The sequence below is a fragment of the Polypterus senegalus genome, unplaced genomic scaffold, assembly GCF_016835505.1.
Source record: "Polypterus senegalus isolate Bchr_013 unplaced genomic scaffold, ASM1683550v1 scaffold_27, whole genome shotgun sequence".
Classification (NCBI taxonomy): domain Eukaryota; kingdom Metazoa; phylum Chordata; class Cladistia; order Polypteriformes; family Polypteridae; genus Polypterus; species Polypterus senegalus.
In genome coordinates this window covers 1-17071 of record NW_024384775.1, presented here as the reverse complement: position 1 = coordinate 17071, position 17071 = coordinate 1, and the positions used below count along the sequence as shown (strand labels likewise).

General features: G+C 42.8%; 2 non-coding genes and 3 pseudogenes across 2 annotated transcripts; 2 read left to right on the top strand and 3 right to left on the bottom strand.

Moving 5' to 3' along the window:
- Positions 1-2522: 2522 nt before the first annotated feature.
- Positions 2523-2675, bottom strand: LOC120522111 (annotated as a pseudogene).
- A 992-nt stretch (positions 2676-3667) lies between these two features.
- Positions 3668-3784, top strand: LOC120522109. The gene has a single exon (XR_005632286.1). It is a non-coding gene; the product is annotated as a 5S ribosomal RNA (ribosomal RNA).
- A 3734-nt stretch (positions 3785-7518) lies between these two features.
- On the bottom strand, positions 7519-7673 carry LOC120522112 (annotated as a pseudogene).
- A 986-nt stretch (positions 7674-8659) lies between these two features.
- Positions 8660-8774, top strand: LOC120522110 (annotated as a pseudogene).
- A 3710-nt stretch (positions 8775-12484) lies between these two features.
- LOC120522113 lies at positions 12485-12644 on the bottom strand. Its single transcript, XR_005632287.1, has one exon. It is a non-coding gene; the product is annotated as a U1 spliceosomal RNA (small nuclear RNA).
- Positions 12645-17071: the final 4427 nt, after the last annotated feature.

Genomic DNA, 17071 nt, shown 5'->3' with positions numbered 1-17071 from the left:
CCTTTTCCGCCTTAAAAGGATATTTAAAAGGCGTATTTCAATCTTAAAAGATCCTTTAAATCCAAAAACCTTTTTCCCCCTTTTTTTTTGTTTTTTACTTTTTGTCTTGACCTTCTCATCTGTAGACCCCAAAAATAAAACATTGTCTTTTATTTTCCAGAATATATTTTTCCGTAAAAAAAATGTTGAAAAATGGGGGAAAAAATTTTTGGGCTTAATTAGAAAAATTTTGCCCCCATATGTTGTCTCCTAGTCCTCCAGAGACTTGTGAGCGTATAATTTTTTCCATTTCCCTTTCCCGTCTTTCTTCCCTCCTTCCTCTCCAAAATGGATCCCAATATTTTAACCCCTATGTATTTTCACAGTTTAAAATTTCCCGCCACTTGCCCTGCAGATGGCACCCCGGGTTTCCCTTTTTTAATTGGGCTTTTTGTTTTTTTTTGTTTCCCAGAGATACTGATCATATCCGCTAACTTCCCAATTTTACTAAAGTCATATTAAAACAGTTGCTGTGTGTTTAAAGTCAACTCCCCTTTTTATATTCGAACCTCTTTTTCCCTCCATTTTCATTACCTTTTCCCTTTTTGCCAATTTTTTACATTATGAACCCTATAAGAACACAAAAAACTTTTTATAATTTTCTTTCTATTTTCTTTTGTGGAAAAAAAATTTTAAACGATAGTTTTGGGGTTGTAACTGCCTTCATCAGCAAATCTTCCCTTCTATTGATAAAAATTTTAACCTCCAAAAACCTGCTTTTTTTTTTTATCTTTTTTTTCCCCTTTCTTTTATCCCTCCTCTCTGTATTCTTAACCCCAATACTTTCACAACATTTGACAACCTTATTCTTCCTAGTGGTTTTTTCCATTTCCCAACGGATTTCCCTGAGGAACACAAAATAAAAACCCGCGGACCCAAGGATTCAAGGGGACAGTACCAAAGGAGTCCAGCTTTATCTCAGGTCACTGGGGGGCATCCATTTCCCCAAACATATAGCAAGAAAGGAAACACCCGGGCTTAAAAACTTGGCCCCCCGTTTTTTGCAGAGATATTGGGAGCGCCACACACCCCTTTCCAGTGACCTCATGAACCACCAAGCTCTCCCCATCTGTCTACTGACTTCATAGGAAGAGTCACCAGGGACATGAATGTCACTGCCAAGGTAAGTAAGCCACTCAACAAGGTCAACACACTCTCAGAAACAGACACACTGCTGATATCTGTGCCCAAGAGGTCATTAAAGGCCTGGCTGTTGGTTTCATCCAGGACACTCACAAGCCCAGACACTCAGACTCCTCACTCAGTCTCCTTGAGCACCCTGATCAGAGCCTCCATTGACTCCAGCAAATCACAGCATCATCAGCAAAGTCAATATTCATGAATCTTTCTCCAACAGATGCCCCCCAGCCGCTGAACCCCATGACCCTGCACAACACCCAGTCCATACAAGCACTGAACAAAGTAGGAGCAAGAACACACCCCTGACGAACCACAGAATCAACTGGGAAAAACACAGAGGTCTCTGTCTCCACACCACTACAGTACCAGTGTACGGGCTGGCATGATATCCAGCAACTCAGGGGAATCCCACTAAGTCTCAGGAACTCCCACAGGAAGCTCAACAACTGAGTCGAATGTTTGTGAAAATCGCAAAGGCTGCTAAGAAACTTTGCCGATATCACGCTTTGCCCATGCCACTGTGGATTGCACGTTAGCAAGGACACGAGGTTGCTGGTCCTTTCTGGACGATGCCCTTTGTAAGTTGCAGGCTCCCTCGCTGAAGAGCTGGACGAGATCTATCTGTCTATCTATGTATCCATCCATCCATCCATCCATCCATGAGGTGGAACGGCATGGGGGTCTTAAATGGGTGGCGAGAGCAGAGAGCGACAGAAGGGATCAGCATGAAGGACAACGACATTCTAATTCAAAAGACATTCAAAAATTTCAAAAGAATGGCAAAAAAAAAAAAAAAATGAAGACAGACAGGGAAGGAGAAAAAAAAAAAACATACGGCTTGTCAAAAAAGAGGGCTTCCAAAGTTGCATATTTGGGAGAGAAAAGGAGCAGCCTCGTTTACTGGGAATACGAGTGCTGTAAGCTTTGCCTTTCTGCCAGCAGGAGTCGCCCTTCACCTCGTCTTTTTCTTTCCTCCTTCCACCTCGTGTCAGAAGCTGGCTCTTGGCAGCAAGGAAAGCGCTTAAAATCAGTAAAGAGGCACTAAAAATAATGAATGGTTATTTATATTATTATTTTATTATGTGGGGTCCTTAAGATAAATAAATACATTGATTAGTTAATTTAAATTAATATTATTTTTTATTATCATTTTCTAGGGGGGGGTCCTTAAAATAAATAAATAAATGGACAGACAGACAGATTGATTGATTGATTTTGGAACTTCTTTATTTATTGCTTAAAGCTCCCAGAGCTGTTGTCTCACAGGCTCCTGCTTCACAATCCCAAGCACCACTTCCATAAGTTGAAACGCATGTTTTCAGTCTGTTTTGAACCAGGACTATCAGGGAGAGCGAACCAGTCCCCCTACCACAAATTATGCAGTCGAGTTTCCCGATTTGGGGAAATCGCAGGGGTCAGCACACCCGAGTGCAATGGATGAGCCTCGCCCTGGGAGAACCACCTAGTGATCATGGTATCTCCTGCGTGGTAAGTATGAGTTGACAGCCTGGCGCCATCCTCCCACTTCCTCGCTTCATCGCCGGGCGGCGGGAGGTTTTCCCAGCACAGTCCTCGGTCCTTCGGGCTCCTTCGGGCTTCTTCGGGATCCTTCGGGCTCTTTGGCTCGGAGCGCTGCATGGGTGGAGCTAGCTGCTGCCCAGACTGCCGTGTGCACCGTGGACGGATGTTGAGTTGCACCACTCTACCACCTTGATTAGACAGGTTTCACTAGCAACCCAAGGTGCACCTCGCTCTTATAAACCAGCCACCCATCGCTGGAGCTTATTGGCTGGAAGAAAAACAGGAGGGGTAGGACTGGGGGACGCTGATGATAAACAGCCGCTAACAGCAAAGACAGGCGGCAGGCTGCAGGCGGCAGCGCGTGCAGACAGGAGGCAGGAGGCAGCTGTAAAGAGGAAGGCGACCACAGGCCGGGGAAGCTGAGGGAAGAAGGCCCTCGGCGGGGCGCCGATTGACACGGCAGCAGAGCACCTCGGAAGACCTGCGCCGAGGCCGCCAAGTGATCTGGGGCAGCGCTGGGTACATCGCTTCGAGACTTGAGCCGGTGCTTGCCCCCCCTTTGATACCACTGTGGGATTGCACGTTAGCAAGGATACGAGGTTGCTGGTTCTTTCTGGAAGATGCCCCTTGTAAAGTTGCAGGCTCCCGTCTGATGAGCTGGACGAGATCTTCTGTCTATCTATCTATCATCCATCCATCCATCCATCCATCCATCCATCCATGAGGTGGAACGGTAACAGGGAGTCTTAAATGGGTGGCGAGCAGAGAGCCGACAGAAGGGGGATCAGTATGAAAGTCAACGACATTCTAATTCAAAAGACATAACGAAAAATTTCAAAAGAATGGCAAAAAAAAAAAAAAAAAATGAAGACAGACAGGGGAAGGAGAAAAAAAAAAAACATAGGGCTGTCGCTTAGAAAAGAGGGCTTCCACGGTTGCTCTATTTGGGAGAGAAAACGAGCAGCCCGCTTACGGCCATACCACTCTGAACACGCCCGATCCCGTCCGATCTCGGAAGCTAAGCAGAGTCGGGCTCGTTAGTACTTGGATGGGAGACCGCCTGGGAATACCGAGTGCGTAAGCTTTGCCTTTCTGCCAGCAGGAGTCGCCCCTGCCTTTCTTTTCCTCCTTCCACCCGTGATCAGAAGCTGGGCTTTGGCAGCCGAGTGATCTGGGGCAGCCCTGGGTACACGCTCGAGACTTGAGCCGGTGCTTGCCCTCCCTTTGATGCCACTGTGGGATTGCAGGTTGGAAAGGACACGAGGCTGCTGGTCCTTTCTGGACGATGCCCCTTTGTAAAGTTGCAGGCTCCCCTCTGAAGAGCTGGACGAGATCTATCTGTCTTTCTATCCATCCATCCATCCATCCATGAGGAGGAACGGGAACAGGGGGTCTTAAATGGGTGGCAGAGCAGAGAGTCGACAGAAGGGGATCAGCATGAAGGACAACGTACATTCAAATTTAAAAGAATGGCAAAAAAAAAAAAAATGAAGACAGACAGGGAAGGAGAGAAAAAAAAAAAAACATAGGGCTGTCGCTTAGAAAAGAGGCTTCCAAAGTTGAGATGTTTTTTCTCATAAAACGAGAGGTTTTCTCTGATCATTCCAATTATTTTCTGTTGGGAAAAAACTTTCTGTTTATTTGTGTATGCACACCTTGCCTTCCACAACTTCTTTATCACGTTTATTCGGTCCCAATCTTTCTTCCCGACCTCTCTTTTCCCTGACCTCCCAAACACCACCAAGTCTCTATCCAGCTTGATGTCTACTATGTGTCTCTGCCTTACTTCCTTCCATATCCTTGCCACTGTGGGCAGTCCCATATGCATGTCCATACTGACTTATTTTTTTCTTTTTACATCCGTCCCTGGGACATTTAGGCCCTTGTAAATTCTTTCTTTACTTAAAGCCAGGTTGGTTTCTAGTGCTTCATGGGGCCAGCCAGGCTATATCTGCTACTTGATTATTTGAAACTTTCCCCAAATCTTCCCATATCAGTTTAGATTCCTCTCTAGATTTCCCAGTAATGTTTACTGGCTTCTCACTTTCCTTACTTTTCCACTAATCTTTCCACCTCCTCCACAAGTCCTTTCATCCTGCTGAAGCCCACAATCTTTGATACAGTCCATCAACCTCCTGTATAGTTTGGGTAATCTAAACTCATATGGTTTCTTGTTCTGGGTTTTAAAAGTCCCAAACCTTCTTAGATGACCACCCATCATGTACCTGGCTAAATCCGCTGCCCTCCCTTTCCGCCTGTAACAAGGATATGTAAACGGCCATGTATTTCAATCTTAACAAGATCCTTAAGTCCAGAAAACCTTTTCCCCTTTCCTTTTTGTTTCTTTACTTTCTGTCTTCGACCTTCTCATCTGTAGACCTCCCAAAAAATAAAACATTGTCTTTCATTTTCCTTAGAATATATTTTGTCCGTAAAAAAACTGTTGCCAGAAAAGAGCCTGGGCAAAATTATTGACTTAATTAGCAAAATTTTGCCCTCATATGTTAGTCTCCTAGTCCTCCAGAGACTTGTGAGCTTGTATAACTTTCTTTCCATCTCCTTCCAGTCTCTTCTTCCCTCCTTCTCCTCTCCAAAATGGATCCCTAATATTTTAACCGCCTCTATGTATTTTCATGTCAGTCCTAAAGTCCTCCTGCCACTTGTCCTGCAGATGGCACTCGGATTTCCCTTATTTAATTGGGCTCTTTTGCTTTTTGAATTCTGTTCCTAGTAGATATCTGATCATATCCGCTAACTTCCCAATTTTACTTAATGTCATATAACAACAGTTGCTGTGTGTCTTAAAGTCAACTCCCTTTCTATATTCGGAACCTCTTTCCCTCCATTTTCATTACCTTCCTTCTTGCCAATTTTTCACATTATGAACCCTATAAGAACACAAAACACTTTCTTATAATTCTTCTTATATTTCTTTGGTGGAAAAACACATTTGCTAAATACGATAGTTTTGGGATTGTAACTGCCTTCATCAGCAATATCTTCCCTTCTATTGATAAGTTCGTTAACCTCCAAAATCCTGCTTTTTTTTTTTTTTGGTTATCTTTTTCCCCATTTCTTTCCACTCCATCCTCTCTGTATTCTTAACCCCAATACTTTCACAACATTTGACAACCTTATTCTTCCTAGTGGTTTTCCTTCCATTTCAACGGATTCCATGAGGAACACAAAGTAAAACCAGCGGTACCCAAGGATTCCGAAGGCACAGTACCAAAGGAGTCCAGTCTTCATCTCAGGTCACTGGGAGCATCCATGTCTCACAAACATATAGCAAGAAAGGAAGCACCAGGACTCTAAAGACTTGGCCCTTCGTTCTTTGAGAGATATTGGGAGCGCCACACCCCTTTCCAGTGACCTCATGAACCACCAAGCTCTCCCCATCTGTCTACTGACTTCATAGGAAGAGTCACCAGGGACATGAATGTCACTGCCAAGGTAAGTAAGCCACCAACAAGGTCAACACACTCTCCAAACAGACACACTGCTGATATCTGTGCCCAAGAGGTCATTAAAGGCCTGGCTGTTGGTTTTCATCCAGGACACTCACAAGCCCAGACACTCAGACTCTCACTCAGTCTCTTGAGCACCCTGATCAGAGCCTCCATTGACTCCACGACAATCACAGCATCATCAGCAAAGTCAATATTCATGAATCTTTCTTCCCCAACAGATGCCCCACAGCCGCTGAACCCCATGACCCTGCACAACACCCAGTCCTAAGCACTGAACAAAGTAGGAGCAAGAACACCCCCCCTGGAACCACAGAATCAACTGGGAAAACACAGAGGTTCGGGTCTCCACCCCACAGTACCCAGTGTACGGGCTGGCCATGATATCCAGCAACTTCAGGGGGAATCCACTAAGTCTCAGGAACTCCCACAGGAAGCTCGAACAACTGGAGTCAATGCTTTGTGAAAATCGACAAAGGCTGCTAAGAAACTTTGCGATATTCACGTTGCTTCCATGCCACTGTGGGATTGCACCGTTAGAAAGGGCCCACGAGGTTGCTGGTCCTTTCTGGCCGATGCCCCCTTTGTAAAGTTGCAGGCTCGCCGGGAAGAGCTGGGCGAGATCTATCTGTCTATCTATGTATCCATCACCCATCCATCCATCCATGAGGTGGACGGAACAGGGGTCTTAAATGGGTGGCGAGGCGAGAGCCGCGGAAGGGGATCAGCATGAAGGACAACGCATTCTAATTAAAAAAGACATTCCAAAAATTTCAAAAGAATGGCAAAAAAAAAAATGAAGACAGACAGGGGAAGGGAAAAAAAAAAAAAAAAACATCGGCTGTCGTTCAGAAAGGGGCTTCCAAAGTTGCATATTTGGGAGAGAAAAAGGAGCAGCCCCGTTTACTGGGAATACCGAGTGCTGTAAGCTTTTGCCTTTCTGCCAGCAGGAGTCGCCTTCACCTCGTCTTTTCTTTCCTCCTTCCACCCGTGTCAGAAGGGGGCTCTTGGCAGCAAGGAAAGCGGCTTAAAATCAGTAAAGGGGCACTAAAAATAATGAATGGTTATTTATTTTTATTATTTTATTATGTGGGGGTCCTTAAGATAAATAAATACATTGATTAGTTAATTTAAATTAATATTATTTTATTATCATTTTCTAGGGCGGGGTCCTTAAAATAAATAAATAAATGGACAGACAGACAGATTGATTGATTGTTTTTTGGGAACTTCTTTATTTATTGCTTAAAGCTCCCAGAGCGTTTCCACAGGCTCCTGCTTCACAATCCCCCAAAGCACCACTTCCATAAGTTGAAACGCATGTTTTCAGTCTGTTTTGAACCAGGACTATCAGGGGAGACCCTGAACTAGCCCCCCTACCACAAATTATGCAGTCGATTTTCCCCGGTTTTGGGGGAAATCGCGGCACACACCGAGTGCAATGGATGAGCCTCGCCCTGGGAGAACCACCTAGTGATCATGGTATCTCCCCTGCCAGGTAAGTATGAGTTGTACAGCCCGGCGCTCATCCTCCCACTTCCCCGGCTTCCGCCGGCGGGGGGGGGTTTTCCCCAGCACAGTCCTCGGTCCCGGGCTCCCGGGCTCGGGATCCCGGGCTTTTTTGGCCTCGGAGCGGCGCATGCGCGGGAGCTAGCTGCTGCCCGGGACCCGTGTGCACCGTAACCGGATGTTGGGTTGACAACCCTCACCACCTTGATTAGACAGGTTTCACTAGCAACCCCAAGGTGCACCGCTCTTATAAACCAGCCACCCATCGCTGGAGCTTATTGGCTGGAAGAAAACAGGAGGGTGGACTGGCGGGACGCTGAAGTAAACACCCCCAACAGAAAAGAAAGACAGGCGGCAGGCGGCGAGGCGGCAGGCGGCAGCGGGCAGCGGGCCAGACAGGAGGCAGGAGGCAAAGCTGCGAAAGGGGGGCGACCCTGCGCCCGGGAGAACGAGAGGAAGAACCCCTCGGCGTGGGCCGTACGCAGCAGAGCACCTCGGAAGCCCTGCGCCGAGGCCGCCAGTGATCTGGGGCAGCGCTGGGTACCGTTCGAGACTTGACCCGGGTGTTGCCCTCCCTTTGATACCACTGTGGGATTCCCGTTAGCAAGGATACAGGTTGCTGGTTCTTCTGGAAGATGCCCCTTTGTAAAGTTGCAGGCTCCCGTCTGATGAGCTGGACGAGATCTCTCTGTCTGTCTTATCTATCTATCCATCCATCCATCCATCCATCCATCCATGAGGTGGAACGGGTAACAGGGGAGTTTTAAATGGGTGGCGAGGCGAGAGCCGACAAAAGGGGGATCAGTATGAAAGTCAACGCACATTCTAATTCAAAAGACAAAACGAAAAATTTCAAAAGAATGGCAATAAAAAAAAAAAAAAAAGACAGACAGGGGAAGGAAAAAAAAAAAAAAACATAGGGCTGTCGTTTAGAAAAGGGGCTTCCAGTTGCCTTTTTGGGGGAGAGAAAACGAGCAGCCCTCGTTTCCCATACCACTCTGAACACGCCCGATCTGTCCGATCTCGGAAGCTAAGCAGAGTCGGGCTCGGTTAGTACTTGGATGGGAGACCGCCTGGGAATACCGAGTGCCGTAAGTTTTTGCCTTTCTGCCAGCAGGTCGCCCTTCCCCTCCGTTTTTCTTTTCCTCCTTCCACCCGTATCAGAAGCTGGGCTTTTGGCGGGAGGGGATCTGGGGCAGCCCTGGGTACAGTTCGAGACTTGACCCGGTGCTTGCCCTCCTTGATGCCACTGTGGATTGCAGGTTGGAAAGGACACGGGCTGCTGGTCCTTTCTGGACGATGCCCCTTTGTAAAGTTGCAGGTCCCGTCGAAGAGCTGGCGAGATCTATCTTCTTTCTATCCATCCATCCATCCATCCATGAGGAGGAACGGGAACAGGGGTCTTAAATGGGTGGCAGGCGGAGACCCACAGAAGGGGATCAGCATGAAGGACAACGTGCATTCAAATTTAAAAGAATGGCAAAAAAAAAAAAAAAAAATGAAGACAGACAGGGGAAGGAGAAAAAAAACATAGGGCTGTCGGTTAGAAAAGGGCTTCAAAGTTGAGATGTTTTTTCTCAAAAAACGAGAGGTTTTCTCTGATCATTCCAATTATTTTCTGTTGGGAAAACTTTTTTTTTATTTTGTATACACCTTGCCTTCCACAATACTTCTTTATCACGTTTCGGTCCCAATCTTTTTTCCCACCTCTCTTTTCCTGACCTCCCAAACACCACCAAGTCTCTATCCAGCTTGATGTCTACTATGTGTCTCTGCCTTACTTCCTATATCCTTGCCACTGTGGGCAGTCCCACTGCATGTCCATACTGACTTATTTTTTTTCTTTTACATCCGTCCTGGGACATTTAGGCCCTTGTAAATTCTTTCTTTTATTAAAAGCCAGGTTGGTTTCTAGTGCTTCATGGGCGGCCAGCCAGGCTATATCTGCTACTTGATTATTTGGAAACTTTCCCCCAAATCTTTCCCATATCAGTTTAGATTCCTCTCTAGATTTCCCAGTAATGTTTACTGGCTTCTCACTTTCCCTTACTTTTTCCACTAATTTTTCCACCTCCTCCACAAGTCCTTTTCATCCTGCTGAAGCCCACAATCTTTGATACAGTCCATCAACCTCCTGTATAGTTTGGGTAATCTAAAATCATATGGTTTCTTGTTCTGGGTTTTAAAAGCCCAAACCTTCTTAGATGACCACCCATCATGTACCTGGCTAAATCCGCTGCCCTCCCTTTCCGCCTGTAACAAGGATATGTAACGCGGGATTTCAATCTTAACAAGATCCAAGTCCAGAAAACCTTTTCCCCTTTCCTTTTTGTTTCTTTACTTTCTGTCTTTGCACCTTCCCCATCTGTAGACCTCCCAAAAAATAAAACATTGTCTTTCGATTTTCCTTAGAAAATATTTTGTCCAGAAAAACTGTTGCCAGAAAAGAGCCTGGGCAAAATTATTGGGCTTAATTAGCAAAATTTTGCCCTCAATGTTAGTCTCCTAGTCCCCCAGAGACTTGTGAGTTTGTATAACTTTCTTTCCATCTCCTTCCAGTCCTTCTTCCCCCCTTTTCCCTCCAAAATGGATCCCTAATATTTTAACCCCTCTATGTATTTTCATGGTGCCCAAAATCCTCCTGCCACTTGCCCTGCAGATGGCACTCGGATTTCCTATTTTTGGCTCTTTTTGCTTTTTTAATTCTGTTTCCCAGAGATATCTGATCATATCCGCTTTAAATTCCCAATTTTACTTAATGTCATATTAACAACAGTTGCTTTTGTCTTAAAGTCAACTCCCTTTCTATATTCGGAACCTCTTTCCCTCCATTTTCATTCCTTCCTTCTTGCCAATTTTTTACATTATAACCCCATAAGAACACAAAACACTTTCTTATAATTCTTACTATTTTCTTTGGTGGAAAAACACATTTGCTAAATACGATAGTTTTGGGATTGTAACTGCCTTCCCTCACAATATCTTCCCTTCTATTGATAAGTTCGTTAACCTCCAAAATCCTGCTTTTTTTTGGTTATCTTTTTCCCATTTCTTTCCCCTCCATCCCTCTCTGATTTTTAACCCCAATACTTTCACAACATTTGACAACCTTATTCTTCCTAGTGGTTTTTTCCTTCCATTTCCCAACGGTTCCATGGGGGAACACAAAGTAAAACCAGCGGTACCCAAGGATTCTCCGAAGGGCACAGTACCAAAAAGGGGTCCAGTCTTCATCTCAGGTCACTGGGGAGCATCCATGTCTCCAAACTATAGCAAGAAAGGAAGCACCAGGACTCTAAAGACTTGGCCCTTCGTCTTTGCAGAGATATTGGGGCCCACCCCTTTCCAGTGACCTCATGAACCACCAAGCTCTCCCCCTCTGTCTACTGACTTCATAGGAAGAGTCACCAGGGACATGAATGTCACTGCCAAGGTAAAGAAACCACTCAACAAGGTCAACACACCTCCGCAAACAGACACACTGCTGGGTATCTGTGCCTCAAGAGGTCATTAAAGGCCTGGCTGTTGGTTTTCATCAGGACACTCACAAGCCCAGACACTCAGACTCCCACTCCCGTTTTTGAGCACCTGATCAGAGCCTCCATTGACTCCACGACAATCACAGCATCATCCCCAAATCAATATTCATGAATCTTTTTTCTCCCAAAAGATGCCCCACAGCCGCTGAACCCCATGACCCTGCACAACACCCAGTCCATACAAGCACTGAACAAAGTAGGAGAGAACACCCCTGACGAACCACAGAATCAACTGGGAAAAAAACAGAGGTTCTGTCTCCCCACCACCTCACAGTACCAGTGCTGGGGTGGGCCCTGATATCCAGCAACTTCCGGGGAATCCCACTAAGTCTCAGGAACTCCCACAGGGAAGCTCAACAACTGAGTCAATGTTTGTGAAAATCGACAAAGGCTGCTAAGAAACTTGCCCGATATTCACGTTTGCCTCCATGCCACTGTGGGGTTGCCGTTTGCAAGGACACCCAGGTTGCTGGTCCTTTCTGGACGATGCCCCCCCTTTTTAAAGTTGCAGGCTCCCCGCTGAAGAGCTGGGCGGATCTATCTGTCTATCTATGTATCCATCCATCCATCCATCCATGAGGTGGAACGGGTAACAGGGGTCTTAAATGGGTGGCGAGAGCGAGAGAGCCGACAGAAGGGGATCAGCATGAAGGACAACGAATTCTAATTCAAAAGACATTCCAAAAATTTCAAAGAATGGCAAAAAAAAAAAAAGAAGACAACAGGGGGAAGGAGAAAAAAAAAAAACATACGGCTGTCGTTCAGAAAGAGGGGTTCAAAGTTGCATATTTGGGAGAGAAAAAAGGGCAGCCCTGTTTACTGGGAATACCGAGTGCTGTAAGCTTTTGCCTTTCTGCCAGCAGGTGCCTTCACCTCGTCTTTTCTTTTTCCTCCTTCCACCCTGTCAGAAGCTGGGCTCTTGGCAGCAAAAGGAAAACGGGTTAAAATCAGTAAAGAGGCACTAAAAATAATGAATGGTTATTTATATTATTATTTTATTATGTGGGGGTCCTTTAAAATAAATAAATACATTGATTAGTTAATTTAAATTATATTATTTTATTATCATTTTTTTCTAGGGGGGGGTCCCAAAATAAATAAATAAATGGACGACAGACAGATTGATTGATTGATTTTTTGGGAAATTCTTTATTTATTGCTTAAAGCTCCCAGAGCCGTTGTTTTCACAGGCTCCTGCTTCTACAATCGCCCGGGACCACTTCCATAAGTTGAAAGCATGTTTTCAGTCTGTTTTTGAACCAGGACTATCAGGGAGAGCGAACGCAGTCCCCACTACCACAAATTATGCAGTCGAAATTTCCCCCATTTGGGAAATCGCAGGGGTCAACACACCGGTGCAATGGATGAGCCTCGCCCTGGGAGAACCTTTTTTTTTTTTTTTTTTTTCCCCAAAAAACCCTTTAATTGTTTTTTACCTTTATCTTTCCCCCTTTTTCTTACAATTGATCTTCTTTTTTTTTTCCATCCCCCTTTACTTTCCCCACATTTCTGAAGTCTTTGAATAGAAAACCCTTTATTATTATCACCAGTTCATTTTTTCCCACCATATTTTTTTAACTATATTAATTATTTGCCTTTGGGGTTTTCCCTTTTTCTCTTCGTTACCCCCACTAATCCAAAAGTACCTTTTTTTGAAATTTCCCTTTTTCCCCAAAACCCACCCCTTTTCCCCCATTACCCCCCTTCCAAATTCCTTTGATTTTCACATTTCCAAAACAATGTTCAGATGTTTTTTCCCGCATTTCCCTTCCGAATATCAATTTTTCTACCGCCTTTACATTGCAGTGTTTGCGGAAACCCTTCGAGCCCAACCAGCCCAAATCCTTTTGTCTATTGGTCAACTTTTTCCATTGTTTTGTTGCCATACTTTTTTTTGCTTGTTTTTTTCAGTCATTTTTTTTATTTTAACATTTTTTTTTTTTATATATTTTTTTCGGTCTTTTTTTCCCCCTTTTACCCCCCTTTCTTCCCATCTGTTTTTCCCTAAAATTTTGTAACTATCTTATAGTTTTTTGCTATATTAAAGGAATATCATTGTTAATGCTTTTAAAAATTTTATTTTTCCCAGTACCCAAGATATGATAAAATCACCCTTTTTTCCTTTTAAAAAGCCAGAACCACCGAATGTTTTAAACAGCTCTTTTTTATATTTAAACCCTTTTCCCCCATTTTCTTTTGTTTCATTATTATTTTTCTTCAATTTTCACTTTTTGACCCCATGGGAAAAACAAAACAGCTTTTAAATTTTTTTAATTTTTTTTCTGGGGAAAAAAAAAGGGTGAAAATTTGTAAATTTTGGGATTATTATTCTTTCACCAGCAAAATCTTGCCCTCCATATTTTTCAATTCCAAAACCTGTTTTTTATTTATTTTTTTAAAATTTTCCTTTTTTTTTTTCTATTATCTTTCCTAATTTACCCCAATATTTTAACACTTTTGGGAAAGTCTTACTTTTCCTAATTTTTTCTTTCCAGTTACCCCATAACACACAATCCCATTTCTCCAGATTTAAGGGGATCCATGCCTGAATATTTCCTTTATTAAATTACCTGCCTATACTGCGAATTCTGACATTATGTCACTACCATATATAAAAATTTTAACTTTTTGCCCCCTTCCTGGGACTTCAACCCCTATCTGTCTCTCATTTTTTACCAGATTTATTAACGGTTCAATTTTTTATAAAATAGTATTGTGAAAAAGGGGGCCCCCTTCCTTACCCCTTTCTCCTGTATTTTTCTGAAAATTTTTATTTACTCTAATTCTACTTGTAATTCCATACACTGTCTTTATCCAGTTTAAAATTTCAAAAATCCCCCCCCTCTGAAAAACCTCCACATATTTCATGCCCCACTTTTCAAAGGCCCCAATTAAAAATTATTCACGTCCATTTTTTTTTCCCATTAAAATATAACCTTCATTACACACTATTTTCAATAATTTCCTACCTTTTACACATCTTTTTTTTCACATTTTCCACTTATCTTTTATTCTATTCCAGGACTTTTAATATCTTGTAGTCCTGGATAATATGTTATCGGGCCCCACCCTTTATATCAACCATCTCCCTTGTTTGGGTATCAATGTTATTATCCCCCTTTTCATTGTTCTCTTTCCCCCATTTTCAAAATTTTCCCAGAAAAAAACCTGAATTTTTTTTATTAGACCCCAAAAAAGACACATAAAATTCTATGGTTTCTATTCCTGGATTTTTCCCCTTTACTACCTTTTTAATATTTCCATCTCCTGATTTCAATCTCCTCAACATTTTCTGTTTTTTGAAAAACGCCATCTATGGTTCCTCCAGTTTGTTAATGCTCAAGTTAATTTTTTTTCTTTTCTAATTCCCTTTTAGTACGCATGCCCAAAAGGGTTTTTATTTCCTCCTTCACCGTCCATTTTTTATCCTTCAATTTTCTATATTGGTTTTTTTTCCCTTTTTTCTTTTATTTTTTAAAAAAAACGGAGCTTTTTCCTTCCTCTTGCTCTCTGACTCTGCCTAACTTAATCTTTTTTTTCTCTGTTTTTATATACTTTTCCCAATTTTCTTTTATTTTTCTTATTCTAATTTGTCTCGCATTTATCTCCCCTTTTTTGTCAATTGTTCCAGTTCATTTGTAATGTTTTTCTTTTTTTCTTCCTACCCTTTTTTTTTTTTGGAAAAATTCCCAGTGTTCTTTTCTCACCTCCCCCCACTCTTTTTGCTTCCAAACCCCAAACTTTTTTGGGGTTTCCACCCTATAGGGGGTCCATATTCTTCCCTAATTTTCAATCCCAACAAGGGTTAAATTTAGTTTCCACAAATCTTTTTTTTTTTCTGCCTTTCGTATTCTGCCCCAAACACAATGGTCTGAAAAAAAACGGGCTTAATTTAAATTTTTTGTCATAATTACTATCGACCAAAAATAGTCTTTAGAGGCCTTTCCCCAGTTCCCTTTCCCGGTAAAAACCTTTTTTTTTCTTTTTAGTTCCCCAAATAATCCTTGATAACAGTCCTTTTTAATTTCTTTAGTTTTTAGGTTTTTCTTCCTGTTGCCCTTAGCCTTGATCACCGCAATTTTTGGGCCCCACCACAATTGTTGTTTTTTAAAGCAACGCTGTTTGGGAAAAAAACACCATTTTGGCGGGTGTTTTGGGTATATACATTAATTAACGGATCTCTTTCCCAAAAATTTAATTTTAAACTCTCCCCTCACTTTTATATGTTTTAATTTCAATTTTTACTTAATTAACACCCCAACTCCCATTTTTTTTTCTATTTGTCCCGAAAAAAAACCTGCCTTCCCCCAGTCTTTTTAATTTCATTGATTTTTTAAAGGGTTTCCACATTTAAAGCAACAAACCAACGGGAAAATTCTTAAGTAAAAAAACACCATTTTTTTCCTTTCTTCTTTTAATATTTAATTCAAGGTTATTTTTTTTTCCTTTTTTTTTATTGAGTTAGTCACCCCCCCCATCTTTCCCCCCTCGGAGTTCATATTTTTGGGCTTGGCCACTTTTTTTTCTGTTCTCCACTTTCTACCCCTTCATGCCCGGGGTGAAACAAACCCTTCCATGTCTTTTGACCAAAACAGGAGCGTCCCCCCTTCCTTGGGTTTTCTCCCCCTCTGATTCCGGGTCGGGGAAGATTATCGGCCCCCCCTCTGCAACCTGGGTTTTTTTTGTGTTTTCCCCATGTTTCCTTTCCTTCCCCCTGCTCCGTTTTTTCCCTTCCCCCCCTGCTGAGGGAAAGACCAAAAATCGTCCACTGGGGTGTCCATGATCCTCTGTGGGAAAAAAATGTTCTGTGTTGCTCCATTCTACTTTCTATTTCAGCTCTGTTTTTTTTTCAATTAACGCCAAAGGCAGTTTCTCCTCTGTCCTCCCCCCTCCTTGTTCGCTTCTCTCTTTTTCTCCAATGTTTTTTCTTTTTTCCCTTTCTCCCTTTTCACTTTTGGGTTCCTTCTCTTTCTATGTCTTCCATTTCCTTTTTTTCCCTCAACTCTCCAAAAGCCGCCAATTTTCTTTTCCTCATTTATTTCTTACATGGAAGGGGGCGGAAGTCCCTAAAGACATTTTCCCGTCCACAAAAATTTCATTTTATAGGTTCCCACTTTGTACTGTGTCCCCCCCTTTTTCTTCTACATTTTATTATCCAACCCCCGTTTGGCCCCCCATTTCCCCCCTCATATTTTGGTTTACCAAAAAGAAAAAGGGCCCCCCGAAAATTTGAGAAAGGGCAAATGGGTCATTTTCCAAATTTTCCTTTTGAGAATTCATCAAAATTTTACAATCCATTTTTATCCCATCCTCATCCAAAATTTTACCAGTTTAACATCGCAAAAAATTTAAAACCAAAAAAAATATCCTGTAGTTTCAATTTCTGTGAACATTAAAAAATTTACTTTTGTCCATCCTGTCCCAAAAGGGAAATCAAAATTTTTTTTAAAACTTAACCAGTTTTTCTCTCCACCGTTTTCAAACATTTATCATAAAAGCCCTATTTAAAACCACTTCAAAGGTAGTTTACCGGGAAAAGGGAAAAAAAGGGAATCAATCTCACCAGGTGAAAACAGAGTTTTTAAAACCCCCCACAAAAATCTCCTCATCCATCTGTCCATCCTTCAATTCCAATCCAACACGTTTCCTTTCCCCTTTCCCTCAATTGGAATCGAGAAGGGGGCCCCCAAAAATCGAAAACCTCTTTCACTCCCTGTTTTTCGAACGTCTGCTGTTGACTTCAATCACTTCCATCTTGTTTCCAATATTTTAAAAACGTAAAAAAAGGGGAACAAAAAGGGGGGGAAGCCCCCCAAAATAAATTTGGGGACATGCGGGGCCTACCCCCCGCCTGGG